The sequence below is a fragment of the Bombyx mandarina genome, chromosome 03 (assembly GCF_030267445.1).
Source record: "Bombyx mandarina strain Sakado chromosome 03, ASM3026744v2".
Lineage (NCBI taxonomy): Eukaryota > Metazoa > Arthropoda > Insecta > Lepidoptera > Bombycidae > Bombyx > Bombyx mandarina.
In genome coordinates, this window is record NC_143210.1 from 325,917 (window position 1) to 351,631 (window position 25,715).

The window sequence follows — 25,715 nt, forward strand, 5'->3', positions numbered from 1 at the left end:
CGAGTATTTAAAAATTTGCAAAGTAAAAATGAATTCTTCTCATCAATATGTTTGTTTAAATTCAGAATTACCAAAATACATTGCTATTTCACTGTACTATTATTGTACTCATTTATTAGAACGAATCTATTTTTGTTGAATATCTTTCTCATTAATATAAGATTCTCATCATAAGATAATTAAAATTTTATATTTCGAATAGTAAATAATACTACTAACAATAATAACTTATTAAACTACAAAATAATATCATTTCGTATTATAGATAAATAAGGATAATTTTTCATAGAATTTTAGTTTATAATTTAGAACTGGCTCAAATAAAAACCGCCGCCTAAGCCTGCGTTTTTATTATTTGCAATAATTAATATTTATAATAAAAGGTTGGGCAAAAAGACTTTTCGCATTATAGTATGTATGAACTTGTAATAAAATCTCTTTGGCTATACTATTTGTATCTGGCTGATTTTGGTATCATTAAAAGTTTAAATTCTAAAGAAGATAATTCCAAATTAAAATTAGGACGATGTGTGATTTTTATTTATTTTTCGTACTGTAAAGATTAGTGAATCTAATGCAGATATTCGATACATTTTAAAAATTTACTACAAAAAATTTGCGATGTTTATGGACCTAGTGCAGTGTCTGTGAGAGTAGCACAAATTTGGTTTAAGCGTTTTCAATGACCAGGTGACGCGCCGTCTCTATACAGGGGTGGTGCGATCAATGGCCTTATACGGGACGCCCGTGTGGGGCCAGTCCCTGGCCATGGGGGTAGCGAAGCTGCTGCAACGGCCGCAACGCACCATCGCGGTCAGGGTCATCCGCGGCTATCGCAACATCTCCTTCGAGGCGGCGTGTGTACTGGCTGGGACCCCGCCTTGGGTTCTGGAAGCGGAGGCGCTCGGCGCTGACTATCAGTGGCGGGCTGACCTTCGTGCCCGGGGCGTGGCACGTCCCATCCCCAGTGTGGTCAAAGCGCAGAGGGCCCAATCTTGGCCCTCCGTGCCGGAGTCATGGTCCAGATGGCTGGCTGATCCTTCGGCTGGTCGTAGGACCGTCGAGGCGATTCGCCCGGTTCTTGTGAATTGGGTGAATCGTGACAGAGGACGCCTCACTTTCCGGCTCACGCAGGTGCTCACTGGGCATGGTTGCTTTGGTGAGTTCCTGCACCGGATCGGAGCCGAGCCGACGGCAGAGTGCCACCATTGTAGTTGCGACTTGGACACGGCGGAGCACACGCTCGTCGCCTGCCCCGCATGGGAGGGGTGGCGCCGTGTCCTCGTCGCAAAAATAGGAAACGACTTGTCGTTGCCGGGTGTTGTGGCATCGATGCTCGGTGACGACGAGTCGTGGAAGGCGATGCTCGACTTCTGCAAGTGCACCATCTCGCATGCCATGTTTTTCTGGGCCCCTTAACGCCCCCCTCTAGGATTCAAACACTCCCAAGGGGGCGTTATTGCCCACTTTGAGAAAGACTAATCTAAGCAATAAAAAAAATTAAAAAAGTGTTTTTCAACCAAAATCAATTCAATAAAGTGAGCAGATGTTTGAACGCTTCGCATGTTTAATATAAAAAGGACAAAATATAGTAAAAGAAAACGATGATTCCATTTATTTGATTATTATTAGGTAATAGCGTTCAAAAACCTTTCGGAGTTTTGTAATTAATTACATCATTACGAAATTCTGTATGTATATATGAAGCTACAGATTAATTGATGATTCTCAAATAAATATCCACAAATCAAAGATCAATGAACCGATAAATGAAAGAATTCACCGGCATGGCAGTAGCTGGAACGGGAAACTAGTTATTTAATCAAAAGTTCGTCGACTTCGTTTTTGTGTTTTTGACATTTCAGTGTGGCCAGATACATATTGTACTATTTCGGGAAATTACCATAATATTGATAAATTACGTTATATATTATACCAACATTACTGCAAACGGGAGAAATATGAAGGGGTAGTTAATTTTTTTCCTAAACATTCGCTGATAAGCGCGGACGGGCAGGTGAGCTCACGGACTCAACCTGAGAGAATTTGCATTGAGAAGATCCGCCGAGAAACTGAGTAAGTTAAGGGCAGTTGAGCTATAAATGAATCTGCGACGTTTTGATCGAGAGGCACCTATGTTGCCACTGGGCCACACGGCGATCAGTTCGATCAGAACAGTCAAACATCGTTTCCAATTGTAATTTGGGTGATAGCGTACAATAATCTAAGTACAAAGATTTTCACAACTGTGTTGCCATTACATAACATCAACAATGTTGCCAACCTCAAATATTTTAGTTAATTATTAGTGTGTTGATAACGCGCAATCAAACAATAAACAATTAATATTTATAGTTGCGTTTATGAGCGGGCGACCTTGCTGTGACCGTCTTGCATACTAATGTTCTGGTTAGGGTTATCATACAACTAAATTTTCGAGATTGTTGTTTATCTGTTATTGTCCAAATCGACAGGTACTCTGTAGCGAATGTCTAATATCTAGAAGTAAAGTAGGCAAAATTGAAATTATTTTCATGGTTTAATCTCGTGTTATTTTGTTATTATCGAAATTTAGTATAACTATATAGTTTTCGTGGTCATGTACGACAAGCTAGTGTTCGCCGATCTTTATATTGTTGTTCTAAGTTAACTGTGCTAACTATCTAATCAACAACTGTAAATTTCAGAAACTGTAAAATTGTAAAACGTAACGTAACGCGGAGCTATTGGCATAGTAATCAAAAGTCAATAGTTGACCGTACTAGATTTAGATGAGGTCACTTCTACATAGAAGTGGGTAAAGACATCCTAGGTTAAACTTCTCTGTTTAGTAAAATCATTTGTGAGTGATCGTATTGTGCTGTTCTATATATCCGATATAAAAACACAGATGATAATTGAATAACTGGTAACCCTATGGATCATACCGAGGAAGGTAATGTGCTTGTACCCTTTTATGATCCGCCGAGGACTCACCTATACAGTATGAATTGTTTCAATAGCCACATAAGTATCAAGGAAAATCGTTGTCTGCCTCTGTGCCTTTCTGTGCTCACTTCTCTCTCCTAAACCACGCAAGCTATGTTGATTCGGTTTTCACTAATACGAGTAGCAACGGCCATAAACGGTAATATCTGTAAATTTTTATCCGAAATGGCTGAACTATAACAGTGTTATGTAAAACATTTATTTATTTTTGGAACGAAGTTCCTTATCGCGCGTTGTGAAAGGGGGCTACACGGAAAAAATTCTTACGAAAAGTTGTCACGACACTTTTTAGATCCGTCATTCTCACCAATCAACGTGTAGGCGCTTATCGCGTGACATTGCTCGTATCCGATTGGTCCGCGTAATGAGTACAGTTTCTCAAGATAGCGTTTCAACAATAGTAATTTAGTTCATAGTATTGTTTTTTTCTTCTTCATAATGCCGTAATTTATTATTATAACTTAAAAAAAAATTACAATTCTTTCACTAATTAATCGAAAGGAACTTCGTTCCATCCGGGTGTCCCTTGACACCTCTGAAGTTTTTTTTTATATATTGCTTAGGTATGTGGGCGAGCTCACGGTTCACCTGGTGTTAAGTGGTTACTCCGGTAATGGGTATGGGCTCCGGCCCATAAGCACCTGCGACGTAAATGCCACCACCCATCTCGAGACATGAGTTCTTAGCTCAGTTTTAACAGTAAAACGGCTGCCCCACCCTTCAAACCGAAACGCATTACTGCTTCACGGCAGAAATAGTCAGGGCGGTGGTACCTACGCGTGCGGACTTAAGATGTCCTACGACCAGTAAGTTTTATGTTTGAAACATTTAATTTTGATTCTATAATTCTTCTTATAATACTCATTGTTTTGTTTAAATTTGTTAATAAATAAAACAGGCTGTATGTGTATGGGTGTACAAAGTACAGTCGTGTAAGGAAGTGCATCACGTACCGAATTACTGGGTTTGGAGTAGCGAGTCTGTCTGATGTTCGCGGTGCTTAGAGCTTGCACATTTGCTGCGAAAGCTCAGAAGACAGACACGAACACTTATTGCGAATAAGAGACCTCATCTAGTGGAACTTATTAACTTTATTAACTGTGTACTTCTGGTTGAGGTATTTAAGAACTGACAGCGCTTTTATCTTATCTTTCTTTCTTAATCTGAATCTCGGAAACGGCTCGAACGATTTTCATAAAATTTAGTATACAGGGGATTTTGAGGGCGATAAATTGATCTAGCTACGATTTATTTACAATTTCAGTTTTTTCAATAATCAACTCTTCCCGATATCTATTGGCGAATAATAATACTATTTTTCTTAATTGAGGGCAACTAACCGCTTTAAGGACACAACAAGATGGCGTTATCAAAAAAAAAAAACCGAGCAACGCTCGGTCATTATCTATTTTTAATTATTCAGCAAAAATGATTCAATATTTTTTACAAATCTTTAATTATTGCCTGTTGTGAGTAAAAAGGTACATTATTAAATTTTAGAAACATATCTTTTCGGTACAGTGAAAACAAACAGTCTATAATATGAGTACCGGAAATTCTAAAAAACATTTCGGCTCGAGTTAGCGCGCGAAAATATCTTTATTGTCTCGATGTCTCTCCGGCGGACGCCATTGTGAGCGCGGGACGTTTTACATAAAGAACTTTACTTTACCTTTTCATACGAGTACGAATAATAATTTATATATATTTTTGCGTTTCCTTTTACAGCTGGCGAAAGGTTTTATTTGATGTATCTAAATTTAAGGACGCATTGTTACTGCACTTACGGCCGTTGCCAGCCCCGTCAGGTTAACAACGAAGAAACTCCGCTGTAGGAATCATAGCTTTAGACTAGCTCGCAGAATAGTATTAGTAGTGCCACTGCCCATTCTGAGGCATAAAGACAAAGACTAAAATGCATTGTATAGGGCGATGCTACCCTTAAAGCTGGTACGTATCCGAGCTGACGTATACTTGGTGACACCAACATGTACCTAAAATCACAGTTTCATCTCGTAGTTTTTAATTTAAAAACATTTAAATTCCCGGCGCTGGCAGGCGTCCAGCCGGGCCATTGTTTTCTTTTTAAATCTCACTATTTCATGTTCGCTGTAAAAGGCGACTTTCCCTCACTAATTCCAGTGCAGAATATGAAAGTTTTAAAAGGTTGGGATATTTCACACGGAATATACTTCAAATTCGGATTCTAGTTTTCAGAATCCTCGAGTGTCAGAGTAGTGAGTGACCTTTTTTAAATTTGTAATTCCCATTCGTAGCTCGCCTCCGGAAATAATTCATCAAAAGGCAGCCCGCGGAATATAGCGATGGTTCTTTTATAAGACGACCCCAGGGAGGTGCTTCGATTTGAAATTAATAATGTAATGTTTCTCTTGAAACTGGTTATTTTGCAGAACGCGCAGAAATTCACCTTTAAATCTTTATTTGTTTTATACTTTATTAAAAACTTTAAAGCACTGAGCGGCTTATTCCCCTAATAGCGACTCGTGAGCACGGCTGATGCGTGAGGTGGTTAACACTTAAAAGATCATGTTACCTTTATTTATGTCATTTCTATTATGATCAAGGCTCCTGCGGACATTTGTGAACACTTTCCATGTAGGCAAATTTTTACAAACAACCAAAAGTCTACATTTTTATACTAACAAAAAACCTACCTGGCCGAGACGACGGGACAACACAAAGCCGCCGTCTCCGGTAAGATGTCTTGTCGGCTCCCCCGGATCCACTCTCGGTGCTTTTGGACCCTTCAAGCACCGGTCACCATCTTCGTTAAACTCGTCGATCGAACTAACCCATAGACATTGCCCAGTGAGTTTCTCGCCGGATTTTCTCAGTTGGTCGTGCATCGCTGACGTCCATGAGCGATGGTAACCAATTACCATCAGGTAGGCTGTATGCTCGTTAGCCTTACACGGGCAATAAAAAAAAGGTAGATTCTGCGAAGCACTGCTCTTGTTAGGGCTAGTGTTAGCAAATTCTCTTAGTTGGGACATGACCCCGTGAGCTCACCTACCCGTCCGAACGTAGCTGGAATAGCCCCCCAGACTATCAGCGAATAGGTAGGGGAAAAAATATTACTAAAAAAATTCTGACAGTAAGCTGCATCGAAACAAAAATTTGAATTAAAAATACGAAACGGACTGTTCTACTGTCGACTGCGCGGTGCCGCAGTGCCGTGACGCGGTAAATTGAATTGCAAAAATTATTGTTGATCGACGGAACAAATCCAATACGTAGTCTCCGGCTTACGATTAATACGACACGTAAATGATAACAAAAAAATTTGGGGAGTGCTCTGAGGAATTGTTCGAGATGATACCGGCATCTCGTTTTTATCATCGCACCGCCCGCCACCGGAGTAGAGTTCATCCATACTACCTGGAGCCACTGCGGTCATCCACAGTGATTTTCCAGAGATCTTTTTTGCCACGTACCATCCGGCTATGGAATGAGCTCCCCTCCACGGTGTTTCCCGAGCGCTATGACATGTCCTTCTTCAAACGAGGCTTGTGGAGAGTATTAAGCGGTAGGCAGCGGCTTGGCTCTGCCCCTGGCATTGCTGAAGTCCATGGGCGACGGTAACCACCCACCATCAGGTGGGCCGTATGCTCGTCTGCCTACAAGGGCAATAAAAAAAAATAAAAAAACGAATCATTTTAAATTTAATGTAAATGGATAATAAGCGCGGGAATTTGAAAATAATCTTAATTTCAGACTAAAAACTAACTTGCCTATATCTGTCACGAAGCATTTGTACGCTCCGGGACCGATATTAAAATGCATTCGAAAGATGGCGGTCTCGTCTATGGGCTCCTGTAACTGTTAATTCCATGTGAACGGGGACTCGTTCTTCCGTACAGTGTTCACAAATGGAGGTTCACCATTCCGATAGAGGCACCCGTCACGTGCGGACGTGCTCATCGTCCACTCGATCGCCCGGTCTTTGTTCGCCCGGCTTTTGTTAGCCCGGCCATTGTTCGCGCGGCCTGTGTTCGTGGTACATCTGCCGACTAAGTGCTCTTTCTGGAAGTTTTTATTTGTTTTGTTTCCTTTTGTTGTTTCTGTGTTCGTGGTACATCTGCCGACAAAGTGGTTTCCTGCAAGTATTTATTTGTTTTTGTTTCTTTTCGTAATTTCTGTTTTGTTGTGCTTTTTCTTTGTCCTGTAGTAATCGCGCCGCATTGCCACCTGTGTTCAATAGAACCGCTCAGGTCCGAGAAGTTGGGGCCTCGCCGCAAGGCGAGTGTTTTCAAGACCCGGGGCCGCCCCACCTGGGTACTCAGCGATCATGGACGCTGTATTCGCGGAATTCCTCCGACTTCGCCACCCACAGCTCGCCTCGGAGTTTTTGGCCTTCAAGGCCAATCACACTGCGAGCCCTCTCGAGGACTCCGCCGCGCTCGCTGCTCCTGCGTCGCCTGTACCTGCGTGCAGAGCTTCTGCATTGAGCACCGCAGCCTCTGTCGTGCCTGCCGCTCCCGTGTCGCCTATACTGGCGAGAAAAGCTGCTGCGTCGTCCGCCGTGACCATCGTTTCAGCTGAGCGATCATCCGCGGCCTCCGTCGCGCCCTCTAAAACACCTACACTTGCTCGTAGGTCGCCTGCACCCGCCTCCTCGTGCTCCGACTCTGACTCGGATATGGAGGTCGACCTCGCCCCCGCCTCATCGACGGATGGATTCACCCTGGTACAGAAGGGTAAGAAGCGTGCCGCGGAGTCTCGAGCTCCCGCGGCCGCTAAAATTAGCAAAGCCGTGAACGCGTCGCGCCCCCGCCCTCAGACTCCCGTTGCGCCCCCAGCCCGTGCCACTCCGTCGCCGCGTCCGGTGGCACAAAATAAAACCCAGACCCCTCCCCCGGTTATCCTTCAGGAGAAGGCAGCTTGGGATCGAGTTTGCCTGGCCCTTAAGGCCAAAAATATAAATTTCACGAATGCCCGTAACCTCGCGAACGGCATTCAAATTAAGGTTCAAACACCCGACGACCATAGGGCCCTCTCTTCTTACCTCCGTAAGGAGCGTATAAGTTTCCATACGTATACGCTCCAGGAGGAGCGCGAACTCCGCGTTGTAATACGCGGAATCCCTAAAGAGTTAGATGTAGAGCTCGTAAAAGCCGACCTGTTAGAACAAGGCCTACCAGTGAATTCTGTGCACCGTATGCACACTGGTCGCGGTAGGGAGCCATATAATATGGTTCTAGTCGCTCTCCAGCCTACCCCCGAGGGTAAGAAAATCTTTAACACACAGACCGTCTGTAGGCTCTCTGGTATCGCTGTCGAAGCCCCCCATAAAAAAGGCACTCCTAGCCAGTGCCATAACTGTCAATTGTACGGGCACTCTTCCCGTAACTGTCACGCGCGCCCCCGATGTGTTAAGTGTTTGGGCGATCACGCCACGGCCCTCTGCGCTCGCGACCAAAAAACCGCGACGGAACCGCCTAGCTGCGTCCTGTGTCGAACACAGGGTCACCCCGCGAATTACCGTGGTTGCCCCCGAGCCCCTAAAATAAATCGCCGCGTCGCCCGCCAAAACCGCCTCCGAGCTTCCGGCCCAGACATCAAAGCCTCGGCACCCTCTGCGTCGCAGGCTAAGCCAGCGTTCGTTCCGGCGGCGGTGCCCAGTGTCTCGGCCTGGGCAAAACCGCTGCCGTACACGAACACGGCTACAACTCCCTCCTCCGCGATTCGTCCCGCCCCCGCGACTCGTCCCTCTCCCGCGACTTGCCCTCCGACCGCGTCCGACAATCTCGCTTTAGCGATCGACTTCTTTCAGTCGATCAACTTTGAGCGCGTTAACGCTTTGGGCGACGCCATTCGCGCTGCCTCCACTGCACAACACTTTATCGCCGTTGTGCAGGAATACGCCGACGTATACGCGTCATTAAATACGTACGTCCTCCCCTCACTCCGCCGGTAATCAATGGCGTATATAAGTAGAATAAAGCCCCTATCCGTAACGATAGGATTTTTTAACGCTTACGGTCTCGCAAATCAACGTGATCAGGTTTCTAATTTTTTGCGTGACCACCAAATTGATATCTTTTTAGTGCAGGAGACCCTACTTAAGCCCGCGCGCCGTGACCCTAAAATCGCGAACTATAACATGGTCAGGAACGACAGGCTCTCTGCCCGTGGTGGTGGTACCGTCATTTACTATAGAAGAGCCCTGCATTGCGTCCCGCTCGATCCTCCCGCGCTCGCTAATATCGAAGCATCAGTGTGCCGAATCTTACTGACGGGACACGCGCCGATCGTTATCGCGTCCGTTTATCTTCCACCGGATAAGATCGTTCTAAGCAGTGATATCGAGGCGCTGCTCGGTATGGGGAGCTCTGTCATTCTGGCGGGCGACCTAAATTGTAAACACATTAGGTGGAACTCACACACCACAACCCCGAATGGCAGGCGGCTTGACGCGTTAGTCGATGATCTCGCCTTCGATATCGTCGCTCCGCTAACCCCGACTCACTACCCGCTAAATATCGCGCATCGCCCGGATATACTCGACATAGCGTTATTAAAAAACGTAACTCTGCGCTTACACTCGATCGAAGTAGTTTCAGAGTTAGATTCAGACCACCGTCCCGTCGTTATGAAGCTCGGTCGCGCTCCCGATTCCGTTCCCGTCACGAGGACTGTGGTGGATTGGCACACGCTGGGCATCAGCCTGGCTGAATCTGATCCACCATCGCTCCCGTTTAACCCGGACTCTATCCCGTCTCCTCAGGATACCGCTGAAGCCATAGACATCTTAACGTCACACATCACCTCGACATTAGATAGGTCATCGAAACAAGTTGTAGCGGAGGACTTCCTTCACCGCTTCAAATTGTCCGTCGATATTAGGGAACTCCTTAGAGCTAAGAACGCCTCGATACGCGCCTACGACAGGTATCCTACCGCGGAAAATCGTATTCGAATGCGTGCCCTACAACGCGACGTAAAGTCTCGCATCGCCGAAGTTAGAGATGCCAGATGGTCTGATTTCTTAGAAGGACTCGCGCCCTCCCAAAGGTCTTACTACCGCTTAGCTCGTACTCTCAAATCGGATACGGTAGTAACTATGCCCCCCCTCGTAGGCCCCTCAGGCCGACTCGCGGCGTTCGATGATGACGAAAAAGCAGAGCTGCTGGCCGATACATTGCAAACCCAGTGCATGCCCAGCACTCAATCCGTGGACCCTGTTCATGTAGAATTAGTAGACAGTGAGGTAGAACGCAGAGCCTCCTTGCCACCATCGGATGCGTTACCACCCGTCACCCCGATAGAAGTTAAAGACTTGATCAAAGACCTACGTCCTCGCAAGGCTCCCGGTTCCGACTGTATATCTAACCGCGTTATTAAACTTCTACCCGTCCAACTCATCGTGATGTTGGCATCTATTTTCAATGCCGCTATGGCGAACTGTATCTTTCCCGCGGTGTGGAAAGAAGCGGACGTTATCGGCATACATAAACCCGGTAAATCAAAAAATCATCCGACGAGCTACCGCCCGATTAGCCTCCTCATGTCTCTAGGCAAACTGTATGAGCGTCTGCTCTACAAACGCCTCAGAGACTTCGTCTCATCCAAGGGCATTCTTATCGATGAACAATTCGGATTCCGTACAAATCACTCATGCGTTCAACAGGTGCACCGCCTCACGGAGCACATTCTTGTGGGGCTTAATCGACCAAAACCGTTATACACGGGAGCTCTCTTCTTCGACGTCGCAAAAGCGTTCGACAAAGTCTGGCACAATGGTTTGATTTTCAAACTATTCAACATGGGCGTGCCGGATAGTCTCGTGCTCATCATACGGGACTTCTTGTCGAACCGCTCTTTTCGATATCGAGTCGAGGGAACCCGCTCCTCCCCACGACCTCTCACAGCTGGAGTCCCGCAAGGCTCTGTCCTCTCACCCCTCCTATTTAGCTTATTCGTCAACGATATTCCCCGGTCGCCGCCGACCCATTTAGCTTTATTCGCCGACGACACGACTGTTTACTATTCTAGTAGAAATAAGTCCCTAATCGCGAAGAAGCTTCAGAGCGCAGCCCTAGCCCTAGGACAGTGGTTCCGAAAATGGCGCATAGACATCAACCCAGCGAAAAGTACTGCGGTGCTATTTCAGAGGGGAAGCTCCACACGGATTTCCTCCCGGATTAGGAGGAGGAATCTCACACCCCCGATTACTCTCTTTAGACAACCCATTGCCTGGGCCAGGAAGGTCAAGTACCTGGGCGTTACCCTGGATGCATCGATGACATTCCGCCCGCATATAAAATCAGTCCGTGACCGTGCCGCGTTTATTCTCGGTAGACTCTACCCCATGATCTGTAAGCGGAGTAAAATGTCCCTTCGGAACAAGGTGACACTTTACAAAACTTGCATAAGGCCCGTCATGACTTACGCGAGTGTGGTGTTCGCTCACGCGGCCCGCACACACATAGACACCCTCCAATCCCTACAATCCCGCTTTTGCAGGTTAGCTGTCGGGGCTCCGTGGTTCGTGAGGAACGTTGACCTACACGACGACTTGGGCCTCGAATCAATTCGGAAATACATGAAGTCAGCGTCGGAACGATACTTCGATAAGGCTATGCGTCATGATAATCGCCTTATCGTTGCCGCCGCTGACTACTCCCCGAATCCTGATCATGCAGGAGCCAGTCACCGTCGACGCCCTAGACACGTCCTTACGGATCCATCAGATCCAATAACCTTTGCATTAGATGCCTTCAGCTCTAATACTAGGGGCAGGCTTAGGGACCCCGGTAACCGTACTCGTCGAACTCGACAAAGAGGTCGACGTGCAACCTAACCCATGCATCAGCCCGCTGAGTTTCTCGCCGGATCTTCTCAGCGGGTCGCGATTCCGATCCGGTAGTAGATTCATTCGCGAAACAATTGCTCTTGAGTTGTTAGGTCTCCTTCGGAGGCGCTCGGGCAGTTGTTAGCAAATCCCACCCCTCTTGGCTGAGCCTTTGCTCGCCCACCTGTCCTGGTGAAACTGGAAAGGCCTTCGGGCCACCAGTAAACTATCAATCACAAAAAAAAAAAAAAAAACAAAAAAAAAGGTTCACCATACATAAAAAAACTCTAATTATTTTGGTGACTCAGAGATTGGTGAACGAACCCGCTGTATATCTACTGTTGAATGGTTACCGTTGACCATACACATCGCAATATGGATGTCGTCACACACCTTCAGGCATGTAAAGTCGTAGTGTAACAGTATGACGGCTGACCCACCCCTTTAAACCGGACCTCATCATTGCTTCGCCGTAGAAATAGGCAGGTCGGTAGCTACACATGCGCGCTCTCAGGACCTCTACAATCAGTTAAAACTACACAGCAACACAAACGAACACAAAACAAGTGTACAATATCACAATATCCACCGCAGCTTCACGGATCAGTTACAAGTTGCAAGTAGCGCGTGCTTCCGACAGCATCGCACCCTCGTCATTGTTACTACTCGTACATGCTCAACGGCTAACATGTTATTCGGTTCAATTTGTGCCTCTCGATAAACGTTGTATGAACATTTAATGCTCGCTACAGAACATGAAGTTCCAACTAAGACACAACAATTAGCAGACCCGGCCACACGTTGCTGTGGCTAAGGTTTTTGTTTCTAAATAACACGCGGCCGGCTATGCTTATACCAAAAAATTAAAAAGTAAGAATAATTGGATTTCACTCTATTGCGTTTACTACGAAATGAATTTCACTTATACTTTAGCCTCAGCAACACGTGGTGTTTATGCCATTAAATTGTAGCTTATGTGAAACGTTGGTATTTTTAACACAGCGCCATCTATGAGATATTAATGTAAGATAGTATTACAATTGTCTGTAAAAACTGATTTAAGGTGCCATCTGTTTTAGACTTATGAAACTTACAATTAATACTTAAAATAAACATAAGGAATCATTTTATTGTTAATTAAATAATATTGCGACCAATAATCGAAATAAAAACCATCCTATCTTTCAAGTTGGATCAAACTGCACTGCAACTGCAAATTTAATTTAAAATCGGTCAAGTAGTTTAGGAGACCATCGCGGACAAACAACGTGACACATGATTTACGGATATATATTAAGAAGAAGATAAGATAGTGCAGTGAACAGCGCGCGTCCTTCGCGACTCGAAGGTAGAAAATATTACCGTGTAAGGATGCTAGGCTTTACCGTATTATCCGGACCGAATGAGATTGAAATTGCTTTTAAAAATGCTTTATATTTCTTCAAAGTCTCGTACCAGAAGCGTCTAGTGACAGTACCGTCCGTACTATTTATGAGGGAACAATTCATTCACAATACAGTTTATGTTTTCAGCTTTGTAATGTGAGGCATGGTCACTAGCGCTCACAGGTGGCAGCCTGTCAAGGGTGCGACAGCCACTACACTATTCAAATTACGTTTATTTTATCCAACATCTGCTTAATACTAGCTAGATCAAGATCGTGTGTGCCAAGCTACAATAATAAAACAACAAAAATTCAACTCCGAGTCACATCCCCTAGACACTGAGCAACCAAACTTATCACAACATAATCTCAACCCTTACCTACAATATTCATATAGAGAGTGCAAAGTGTAGCGGTTAGGGGCTCGGTTGCTCGTCTCGAGGGTCGGAGTGACCGCGCCCCGGGCACGCCTCCCATACCGATTTATTTCTATTACTGGCCGCATGGACTCTCGGCTGTGGATGAGTTAAGAAAAAGATTGTGTGGTTTTACGAAACCACGGTAAAAGTGAAACTTTTTTTCACATTATAGACATTTAGCTCTGACAAACAACATTTACATAAACACTGACAAAAACAAATAAAATAGCTTGGAGCACTGGCACAAATGAGTAATAGTCTATACACTACACGGTCAGCTGCTGCGAACTATAGGCACCGCCATATTGGCCTTGGCTACTCTGACGAGCGCCTTTCACTTTATCCCCACTCCGCGGCCGACCGTCACGCGACATGCAACACACAGACGAAAAAGTTTGAGACGATGTAATAAAAGTTTCACTTTAATAATAAAAAATAAATCTAAGCAAATCCAGTTTTGGAACAAAGTTCCTTATCGCGCGTTGTGAAAGGGGGCTAGACGGAAAAAATTCTTACGAAAAGTTGTCACGACACTTTTTAGATCCGTCATTCTGACCAATCAACGTATAGGCGCTTATCGCGTGACATTGCTCGTATCCGATTGGTCCGCGTAATGAGTACAGTTTCTCGAGATAGCGTTTCAACAATAGTAATTTAGTTCATAGTATTGTTTTTTTTTTCTTCATAATGCCGTAATTTATTATTAAAACTTAAAAAAAAAATTACAATTCCTTCACTAATTAATCGAAAGGAACTTCGTTCCATCCGGGTGTCCCTTGACACCTCTGAAGTTTTTTTTATAATAAAGGAATAGACAAAATTGAAGAAAATATCATAAGACATCAATATGATTGTTCATAGACATCGGCAACAACAAGAACGTATCCAGGGCTCTGCATATCCGTGCTCGAGATGTTGTACAGTTAACTAGTGAGCACTCGTCACGTCCCACTTTGACTACCGCTTGACTACAGGTCACGCAACATTGGCGCTCCGTTGATCGTTCCATGACCACCACAATTTGACTGACGGCTCAGGACAGACAATTAAACATTCATCTTTACTAACTAAAATAGAATTGAATGATTTAAATTAACATAATAATTAATTTCGATTCTGAAAAGCAAATTCCCAAACAAAATCTCAAATGATATTCTCTTTAAATAGTTATTGTGCAAAAAAGCTCGTCCAAAAATCCACATTATGTTACAAAAGTCATCTCCCGCGGTGCCGAGAACTTTTACCGCACTCAAAGCCGGGGATAGCTTCCGGGGTCAATGCGTTACGATTCGATTTTTACCGAATTAAATTTGAACCTCTCGCCTTTTACAGTGAGTGGTTGAATCCATAAAACCCGCTCATGAAATTCGTTCACGGAAAATTTCGGGTTAGCTTCGACGACGGGACGTTCTAATCAATTTTTGAGTCTCGCACCGACCCTTGGCTAGCCCCGTGCGCGTATTAGTTTGGTTTTGTACAGTTAGATATACTAGTGTCTACCTTCAATATTATTGAGAATTTTATGTTGAAGAAATACATAACATGCTAAGAACTTTTTGTGGAAAGCGACCTATCATACCAACGCCATATTAAATGGCGTCATTTTACTAATTCTTAGTACTTTAATCAAACAAATATAGTGCTGTGTCCCTTAACGCTATCAAGATTTTTTTATGTTGTGCCGCTTCTCGGATTCTTTCGGCATTCGATTCACGAATACAGTATTCCTGGTATAAGTTTATGGTATATCATAGTCCCGTGAAGAATGATAATCTATACTTAACATTATAAAGCTGAAGAGATTGTTTGTTGAAACGCGCTAATCTCAGGAACTACTGTTCCGATTTGAAAAATTCTTTCAGTGTTAGATAGCACATTTACTGGGGAAGGTTATAGGCTATATAACATCACGCTAAAATAAGAGCATTAATAAAGTATGTTTCAAAATCGGGTTTTTTTTCCCTTTTGAGAGCTTCCACTGCGTGCGCTGCGGAGACGGTTAAAGTTTCGCTAAAATAATGTATGACAGAATTGTCCCCCTTTAAAAGATCTAAAAAAAGTCCGCGACAGCATATGTCTATATGTTAAGGTTAGCTCACAATAACGTTTTTTATGTTAACCAAATTTGTTCTAAAATAAGCATTATTTGTGTCCACGCGGACGAAGTTGCGGGCAAAAGCTTGTTCACTATAAAAATTTGCAAAGTAAAATTTAAATCCGAAAAAAAAACCGTTAAAAACCGGTTTTATTTGGATATAAATTAAAATCTCTCGTGTGGGTTCCGCTTCACAGCGATTCCCCCTCGTCGTCGGAGCAGTTTAATCTCTGACGGGTTATGAAAACTGTCAGCGACAGACGCGGTGGTCCAGAGTGGGGCAGGTACTCAATATTTCGTTGCGGACGTAACGATGACACGGTGACAAGCAAGCTGATGTGTGCCTGTGGCCCGGCGGTATCGCATGCCTCTCAACGAAGATATCGTAGCTTCTAAATTTGGGTTCACGGGCCATGTGGTATTAAGTTGTGACTTTAGACTATAAAATTAAGTGTCGCCAAGCTGCTTGAGTTATTGGGTCGAAATCTATAATCTTCCACTTCCTATAATCATCCACACGTTTCTTCTAAGCTTTACATGCATTAATAAAATCATCGAAATTTGTAGACTTCTATTTAAAAGTGGTACTTTGACCTATCATATTTACACCCAAGTAAAAGTTTCTATTGCTTAAGCATTCCAGATATTTCGCCCTTCAAAATGACTTCTTCGAACTAAGATTGTATAACGATTGTTATACCGGCAGATAGCGTCACCTACAGTTGTCGCGGACGTGTTGATCTCACGAGTGACAGCTATTGGCTGCTGTTCAATTAACAGAACTTTACGATGATTCAGAATTAGACCCGTTATGTAAGCATCTGAAGATACTGGTTTTCACTGGTGGTAGGACCTCTTGGGAGTCCGCACGGGTAGGTACCACCACCCCGCCTATTTCCGCCGTGAAGCAGTAATGCGTTTCGGTTCGAAGGGTAGCCGTTGTAACTATACTGAGACCTTACAACTTATATCTCGAGGTGGGTGGCGCATTTACGTTGTAGATGTCTATGGGCTCCAGTAACCACTTAACACCAGGTGGGCGGTGAGCTCGTCCATCCATCAAAGCAATAAATAAAAAAAAATCGTCAGATCGATTTTTCGAGACGACAGCTTGGCACGAAAATCTTCTAATCGTGGCCGTCTCGAACTACATCTCTGAACCAGGCGACGGGAAAACGCAAGGCCGCCGTCGCCCATGTCCTATTGGATCCCGCTGATCCACTCTCGGTGTTTTTAGGCACTCAGAGCGTCGGCCTCCGTCCTTGTAAAGCTCGTTGCATTAGCCCATATGTACAACCCACTGAGTTTCTCACTGGTTCTTCTCAGTGGGTCGCGATTCCGATTCACTGCACTGCGAACCAATGCTTTTGCTAGCAAGTCCTTCCATGCTGGGCCCCGTGAGCTCACTTTCCAAGCCGCACGTATCTGGAATAGGCCCTTAGGCTGCGAGTGATTAGGAAATGAAAAAAGTTTAGTTAATCTGTGGTATCGGGCAAAAGATCCGATACCTTGTTATTAATTCTGTGGATGACGTAAAGTTCGGGGCGTTGACGGCCCGTGCGGCCCACCCGCCCTGTCGAGAACAATCCCCCGGGCTACTACAGCCGGGAGCTGCGAGATATTCCGTGTGTCAATTTCCTTCGAGATTCGATATTATTTTAAGAGGTGTTCATTTCCAATCATTGCTGGTGGTTGTTTACATGAGTGTACCAGGCTCACCACAAACCGGGAGAGGTAACGATTACACTTGAGGCGCATAACATCTGCTCACAACAATAATGCTGAACGACGACCACGACCGCTCTCACAACAGTGATACGACAAAGAAGAATTGTTCTAATCCACTAATTTGTCATAATGTACTTACTAAAAAATATTTGCGAAATGTGGGCATCATCATCAGTCTTTCTTAAGGCACGCGTCGATCTAAATGAACTACGCAGAATTGAATCACCACAAAATGCTCCGCAGCCCGCGGCCGAGCCTGACTCGCGCAAAAACTAAAATAAAAATCCCTGAAAGTGTTGCATCGCCACAAAACAAGAAAACTTTGTAAGTTTGGGGAACAACGAACAACTGAAGAACTCACGTAAGTGGGACGGAGGGGAGCGCCTCTGATACCCACCCTTAATATTTTTCACACTAACAACTATATCAAAATACGCGCTGAGGTTCGGGATAAATATTTTTTTACCGAAGTACAAATTAACACTGTATTAACACTAGGAACACTTAACGAGCATTTTAAAATTCTCAATACGCTTCTTCCGGTTCGCTTCAGGTGATCCGTTCGCTGTTTCGCTTCGAGTAGTTTCGATTACTAACTGACTTCGTGACATTCCTGCAACGCTTTTATAGTCGATACGACATCCCTAGAATTATCGAGAACATTCCTCACAGGTCGAGTATTTTCGATTTCGTTTCCGGCATTTGACAATAGATGGCGTTATACTTCCCGAGCGTTCTTGACTTTACTAGTTCTTTTGTTATTCGTTCCTACTATTCGACGATAGATGGCGTTGCTCTTACCGGCGTAACAATACTAATATATTATCATATTTGAAATTGACAGAAAAGATAAGATCTATTCCCGCAGCTGGCAGCGGTTTGGTCGGTAGGCAGCGGCTTGGTCGGTAGGCAGCGGCTTGGTCGCTAGGCAGCGGCTTAGTGGGTAGGCAGCGGCTTGGTGGGTAGGCAGCGGCTTGGTGGGTAGGCAGCGGCTTGGTGGGTAGGCAGCGGCTTGACCGGTAGGCAGCGGCTTGGCTCTGCCCCTGGCATTGCTGAAGTCCATGGGCGACGGTAACCATCAGGTGGGCCGTATGCTCGTTTGCCTACAAGGGCAATAAAAAAAAAGGTACAACGTAAGATTTCCAAACAAAAAAAAACGATAAAGTCATACATTCTCATTCCAGTGTCATCAGTAGCTGATCTTTGTTTCAACCAGTAACTATGAACTAAAAAAAATAGTAAAAGAAAATACTGCAATGTACGCTTTTGTAGCTAGCTAACTTAAATGTAGATGATGGTTTTTACTCGTAGGCGTAGGTTTAAAGATGTCTGCACACAACTGGGTTAATCCCAGCATAAATTTTCTCAACTGATCCATCCGTAAACATTTGCTAATAACAATTATAATTTTTACACATTGAAAAATAAATTAAAATCTTAATGAAGATAGATTAGTTACCTATTATTGTTTTTTCAATTTAAAAACTTATTTTAAATTTTGTTTTTAAATATTCACTGTAGTAATTATAGGGACTAGAGGTCCCGCAGTAGTCGAAAATTGACTATAATTAATTGGAATTGTAGGCTTGTACACTATTATGATTGTATTTTATACTTTAGGACGGATACAAACAGTAGATGTGAAAGGTAATAGATCTTCAGGCTCCTTGTTGAAAATGGGTGTACCCTCAAGGTTCCATTTTGGGTCTTTTTTTATTTCTAATATATATAAACGATTTACCTAGTTTTATTGAGTCTCGACACGAGGTCGTATTATTCGCAGATGATAAGTACATCTTTATTATTTAAAATTAAACGACAATTACAAGTCTATGACGAAGTGAATGATCCGATTTCGTGTGTGGTTCATTGGTTCCGTATCAATAACCTATTATTGAATAGTAAGAAAACTAAATGTATTAAATTTACTTTAAAATGTATTAAACCATCTTTAAACGTGAGACAAGTGGATGGTGATGTAATTGTTTCTGAGGAATCATTGGAGCTTGTTGAGTCAACCGTATTTCTTGGTATAACAGTGGACTCCAAACTGCAGTGGGGACCTCATATTCATAAATTGGCGAGTAAGCTCAGCTCTGCAGCATACGCAGTAAAAAAAATTAGAATGTTAACAAACGCGGACACGGCTCGTTTAGTTTACTTTAGTTACTTCCACAGTGTCATGTCCTATGGCATTTTGCTATGGGGCAATGCGGCCGATGTAGAAATGATATTTATTCTGCAGAAAAGAGCTATACGTGCTATTTATAACATGCACTCAAGGGAATCCCTGAGGGAGAAATTTAAAGAAATTAAAGTTCTCACTATGCCATCCCAGTACATCTTTGAAAATTTGATGTATGTTCGTAAACATATTGAGGAGTTTCCTAAAATGTCGGACATACATAATAGAAATACTAGGAACAAACACAAGCTTGTTGTGCCGATGAGTAGGTTACATAAGATACGAAACTCATTCGGGTGTTTGTCTGTGCGCCTGTACAACAAAATCCCACAAGATGTTCAGAACCTACATATACATAGGTTTAAGAAAACTATTAAAGAACATCTGTGCAATAAAGCTTACTATAAAGTCAATGATTATCTAGAAGATTGCACAAAGTGGGAATGAAGTGGTCGCTCCGGGCATTTCAATATTGTAGTAATTGTTACGTTATAATACTCAGTGTAAAAAATTCATATTTAAAAAAAAATATAATATTAAAAAATAAATAAATAATAATTTCATATGTAAAAAAAAAAAAACATGCCCGCTGAGTTTCTTGCCAATTCTTCTCAGGACGGAGGCTAGTTCTTGTGAATTGGCGGTAGTTCTTTTGACGTTCAACAAGTATGTACTTTCATTTATGTTGATTTGATTTGATTTGATTTATAATCACAAATTTCGCCAAGACTACACTATAAAAAATATTAACAAAGACAAACAATATTTAATCTATTCTCAATTTGACAACAGAAGTCAAGAACAAAAGTTTGACAATAAATAGTATGCATGCGTGTGTACGTCAAATACATGGTATGTAGTGTGTGTAATGTTTTCTTTATTGATTTAATGTATCTTTCATGCATTATTTAAAAAAAAAATTAGCATTGTGCACTTCTTCTCTATATTCTCTATAAGTGTGGAAAATTTCATACTCCTCCGTCAGCGCGCAATTTTCGTAAGAAGGGATTCAAAGTTTTTGCTTCACGTATTAATATATAGATTAATAATAAATAAAAAACTTAAAGTAATAAAAAATATAAGTATGTACATATATATTTTCAGTTTATCAATAATATCAAAACAAAACTGACATTTAAATCGTATAAAGAACATTTATAAAAGGTTAATTAATCTGTTTGAGTAAAGCCAATGATGACGACCTTTGAGGAAAAACAAAGCTCAAACAGATTTGATTAAAAATTGGTTATTGAAGATTATGTTTCATTAAAAATTGGTTTTCTTTAATCTGCTATGCATCGAATTTGTTTTTTAATCAAAGAAAATAAATAGAAGGATGATCGAGCCCCGTTGCGTTGCTACAGGAGTACCCCTTCTTTAACACTTGTATTGTTAAATTGCTAAGATACCTGAGCGAGCTCACGGTACACTTAGTATAGAGTGATTACCGCAGCCCACAGATATCACAACGTGAATTCCACCACCTTGAGATGTAAGAGGAGTCTCAATTTATTAAAGAAAGGCTTTCTCCCGCTCAAACTAGAACGAATAACTGCTTCACGCTAAAAATAACCAGGGTGCCTCTATTTATTAACGATAGGCAGCGGCTTGACTCTGCCCCTGCCCCTGGCTTGACGTCCATTAGCGACAGTAACTGCTCACCATCAGGTGGGCCGTGCGCTCGTCTGCCTGCAGCGCCAATAAAAATAAATAAGCTTACTATAAGCTTGGCTATAAGGTGTTAATAGTTGCAGGGGATGGTGGTATTAAAAAAAACGTGCCTTTGACTACCAGGCCGCTTTGAAGTCACTTTATACCAGCTCTAGGACGGAGCCCGGGCTCACTAAACTATACTCCTGTCTTTTTTTTTATTGCCTTTGTAGGCAGACGAGCATACGGCCCAACTGATGGTAAGTGGTCACCGTCGCTCATGGACGTCAGCAATGCCAGGGGCAGAGCCAAGCCGCTGCCTACCATAAAGTACTCTCCGCAAGCCTTGTTTGAAGAAGGACAAGTCATAGCGCTCGGAAAACACCGTGGAGTGGAGCTCATTCCAAAGTCATCAATTCAAATACAAATAGTCATTTTTAATATCCTTAAATAACTTAAAAATCTATGTTTTCAGATACCGCATGCAACCTTGAAGAACATATCTTCGATCTTGAGACTTAAGTTCTTCACCAAAGGTACGTAGAATACTATTTATGTTTTCTGGCTTACTGGTAGTAGGACGTCTGGTGAGTCCGTGCCGGTCAGTACCACCACCCGGCCTACTTCTGCCCTGAAGCACTAATGCGTTTTGGCTTAAAGGGTGGGGCAGCCGCTGTAACTATACTGAGACCTTATAACTCATATCTCAAGGTGGGTGCGGCATTACGTTATAGATGTCTATGGGTTCCGAATACTAGTTAACACCAAGTGGGCCGTCAACTCGTCCATCCATCTAAGCAATAAAAAAATCTTAAAGGTCTATGGTATCTCAAAAAAGTGAGGGTACTATAAAAGCCGGACTCGTGCCAACGATAGTGCGCAGTGTGGTCCCGCGCCGGTGAGTACCACTGCACTGCCTGCGTCCGTCGCAGCGACTGGAGGTTTTTTTTTTTTTTATTGCTAAGCTGTGTGGACGAGCTCACAGCCCACCCGATGTTAAGTGGTTACTGGAGCCCATAGACATCCACAACGTAAATGCGCCACACACCTTGAGATACAGTTCTAAGGTCTCAGCATAGTCACAACGGCTGCCCCACCCTTCAAACCGAAACGCATTACTGCTTCACGGCAGAAATAGGCGGGGCGGTGGCATCTACCCGTGCGGACTCACAAGAGGTCCGACCACCAGTAATTACGCAAATTATAATTTTGCGGGGCAGTTGTTAAATTAATACATTGGAGACTTCGATATCTCGTCTCTATTTAGTTGCAGTGTTCATATTGTACCGTCAACAGGTCAGCTGTGAGCTTGTTTACCGAAAGTAAGCTTATATATGTAGATATATATCTACAAGTTCCGAAGAGCTATATTCGAACTGTGAGTCTTGAGCTATGTCGGTGGAGGAGCTGGCGTTGATTCTGTCCCCCAAACGCTCAATAAACACTGTACTTACAGTATGACTTAATGATTGCAAGTGACAGTTTCATATCGTTCGTTAAAATGATATTTGCTACCTTAGCATTCCGGGATCACGTTAATTTGAAACGCCGCACCAAATAAATAAGGCTATATTTTCAAGTGAATGTCACGGGAGCCGGAAACCAATACATTGGGGAAGCCCTAAATCTCGTAGTTGTGTGAACTTGGTACTTATAAATCCTTCACGTAGCCTTCAATGGAAGAAAAATATGTTTTTTACCCTGAGTTAGGGTTTTTTCATTCAATTCCAGTGTCGTAAGTGTTTGTATGAAACGAGAGATTGTATTTATAATGGTATCGGTGAGGAGCTGCAGACGAGTATCCGACTGATGATGCTTAGCAGCTATTGGAGCTCGCAATATGCTGTCGTTACTCAGCTTGAGATATAACGTTGCCATTGCGTTACCATATCCTGCTGTCTGAACCAGAATTCAAGACTCTTTTCTCGAAAGCAATTGGCAGGGTGGTGGTAGTGCTAAAGGCTGATGAGGGCTCACAACGCACTCACCATCAATACTAGAACTAAGAATTAGGAGATACCAATACCAATGAGGGATCATGAAGAAGCAACACGTTTCAGTTTTCTGTGGAAAACATCATCATCCACAATAACTAGAACCGCTACGTTCGCTACGTTCACAGTGCGTTCACAGATATCATTTTGTCACGAACCATTCGAGTTTGGAATAAACTACCCTCTTAATCTACTCAGCGTTGTGACATGTTGTTCTTTAAGTGCGGTTTGAGGTAAGTTTTTAACGACAGGCAGGTCCTTGATCGTGCCCTTGGCATTACTGATGACCATGAGCGACGGTGGCCACTACCACTGCCTTGTACCCCCGTGTACACACCAGTAGCTACGATCAGAACAACAAAATAACCTGTTTATACACCGCCTCCCTAAAACAATATATCACCACAATACTTCCTCGCAGCGCCTGAATTATTTATATTATCGCTAAAGAAATAAATGTATTGCGTTATCTCTTAGACCGAGCGATATATAGGTGATCTTCATTTGATGAATTAACTGCTGATGTTGGTTGAAGTTTCAATATTGGACCAATACGAACTATTTTTGTGTGTGCTTAAAATACTTTGTCGATTCAATCTCGTAATTGTGTTATTTTCAGGTATTTTAATATCTGACAGTGTTTAAGGCTGAACGTCAATTTTAAATAGAAAATTATCGAATTATGAATAAAATATTTTATGAGTAAGCTCAGCTTTCTCCGATGCTTTCTTAATTTTAAATAATTACTACGAGTACAGTGGCTCGCGTTTTCACCCGCGTCAAAATTTGTAATTCAGAAGAATGACACATGTTGCTTTTTGTCGGAATAAAGAGTTGCTTATGTTAGTTTCTGGCACGTCAACTCGATTTATAAATCCATTGGCATCAGGTAATCAATCAGCGAATACACTATTGTATTTACTATAGCAGATATACCCGGCGCGTCCCGAGTCTTGTCATTTAATCTATATATTAATACGTGAAGCAAAAACTTTGTATCCCTTTTTACGAAAATTGCGCGGACGGAGGAGTATGAAATTTTCCACACTTATAGAGAATATAGAGAAGAAGTGCACAATGCTAATATATTTTTAAATAATGCATAAAAGATACATTGAATCAATAAAGAAAACATTAAACACATTCCGATAGAGGCACCCGTCACGCGCGGACGTGCTCATCGACCACTCGATCGCCCGGCCTTTGTTCGCCCGGCATTTGTTAGCCCGGCCATTGTTCGCGCGGCCTGTGTTCGTGGTACATCTGCCGACCAAGTGTTTTTCCTGGAAGTTTTTATTTGTTTTGTTTCCTTTTGTTATTTCTGTGTTCGTCGTACATCTGCCGACAAACTGTCTTCCTGGAAGTGTTTAATTGTTTTGTTTCTTTTTATTATTTCCGTTTTGTTGTGTTTTTTCTTTATCCTGTAGTAATCGTGCCGCATCGCCACCTGTGTTCAATAGAACCGCTCAGGTCCGAGAAGTTGGGGCCTCGCCGCAAGGCGAGTGTTTTCTAAGACCCAGGGTAGCCCCACCTGGGCACGTAGCCATCATGGACGCTGTATTTGCGGAATTTCTCCGGCTTCGCTACCCAAAGCTCACTTCCGAGTTTCAAGCCTTCAAGGCCGATCACACCGCGAGCCCTCTCGTGGACTCCGCCGAGCTCGCTGCTCCTGCGTCGCCTGTACCTGCGTGCAAAGCTTCTGCATCGAGCACCGCAGCCTCCGTCGTGCCTGCCGTTCCTGCGTCGCCTGTACTGGCGAGTAAAACTGCTGCGTCGTCCGCCGTGGTCACCGTTCCAGCAGCGCGATCATCCGCGGCCTCCGTCGCGCCCTCCAAAACACCTACTCGTAGGTCACCTACGCCCGCCTCCTCGTCCTCCGACTCTGACTCGGAGATGGAGGTCGACCTCGCCCCCGCCTCATCGACGAATGGATTCACCCTGGTGCAAAAGGGTAAGAAGCGTGCCGCGGAGTCTCGAGCTCCCGCGGCCGCTAAAATTAGCAAAGCCGCGAACGCGTCGCGCCCCCGCCCTCAGACTCCCGTTGCGCCTCCAGCCCGTGCCACTCCGTCGCCGCGTCCGGTGGCACAAAATAAAACCCAGACCCCTCCCCCGGTAATCCTTCAAGAGAAGGCAGCTTGGGAACGAGTTTCCCTGGCCCTTAAGGCCAAAAATATCAATTTCACGAATGCCCGTAACCTCGCGAACGGCATTCAAATTAAGGTTCGAACACCCGACGACCATAGGGCCCTCTCTTCTTACCTCCGTAAGGAGCGTATAAGTTTCCACACATATACGCTCCAGGAGGAGCGCGAACTCCATGCCGTTATACGTGGCATCCCTAAAGAGTTGGATGCCGAGCTCGTTAAGGCCGACCTTCTCGAACAAGGCCTACCGGTTAACTCCGTACACCGCATGCACACAGGCCGCGGAAGGGAGCCATATAATATGGTTCTCGTC

General features: G+C 43.6%; 1 protein-coding gene across 4 annotated transcripts in view; it reads left to right on the forward strand.

The window, feature by feature from the left end:
* The window catches only part of LOC149503226 (Ig-like and fibronectin type-III domain-containing protein 2), a 136,772-nt gene that overhangs the window by 52,964 nt on the left and 58,093 nt on the right, over nucleotides 1-25,715 (forward strand). For all 4 annotated transcript variants that reach the window (XM_089738958.1, XM_089738973.1, XM_089738967.1 and 1 more), the window contains one exon: nucleotides 21,740-21,800. The gene's annotated coding sequence lies outside the window, so the exon portion shown is untranslated. The remainder of the gene's footprint in view (nucleotides 1-21,739; nucleotides 21,801-25,715) is intronic.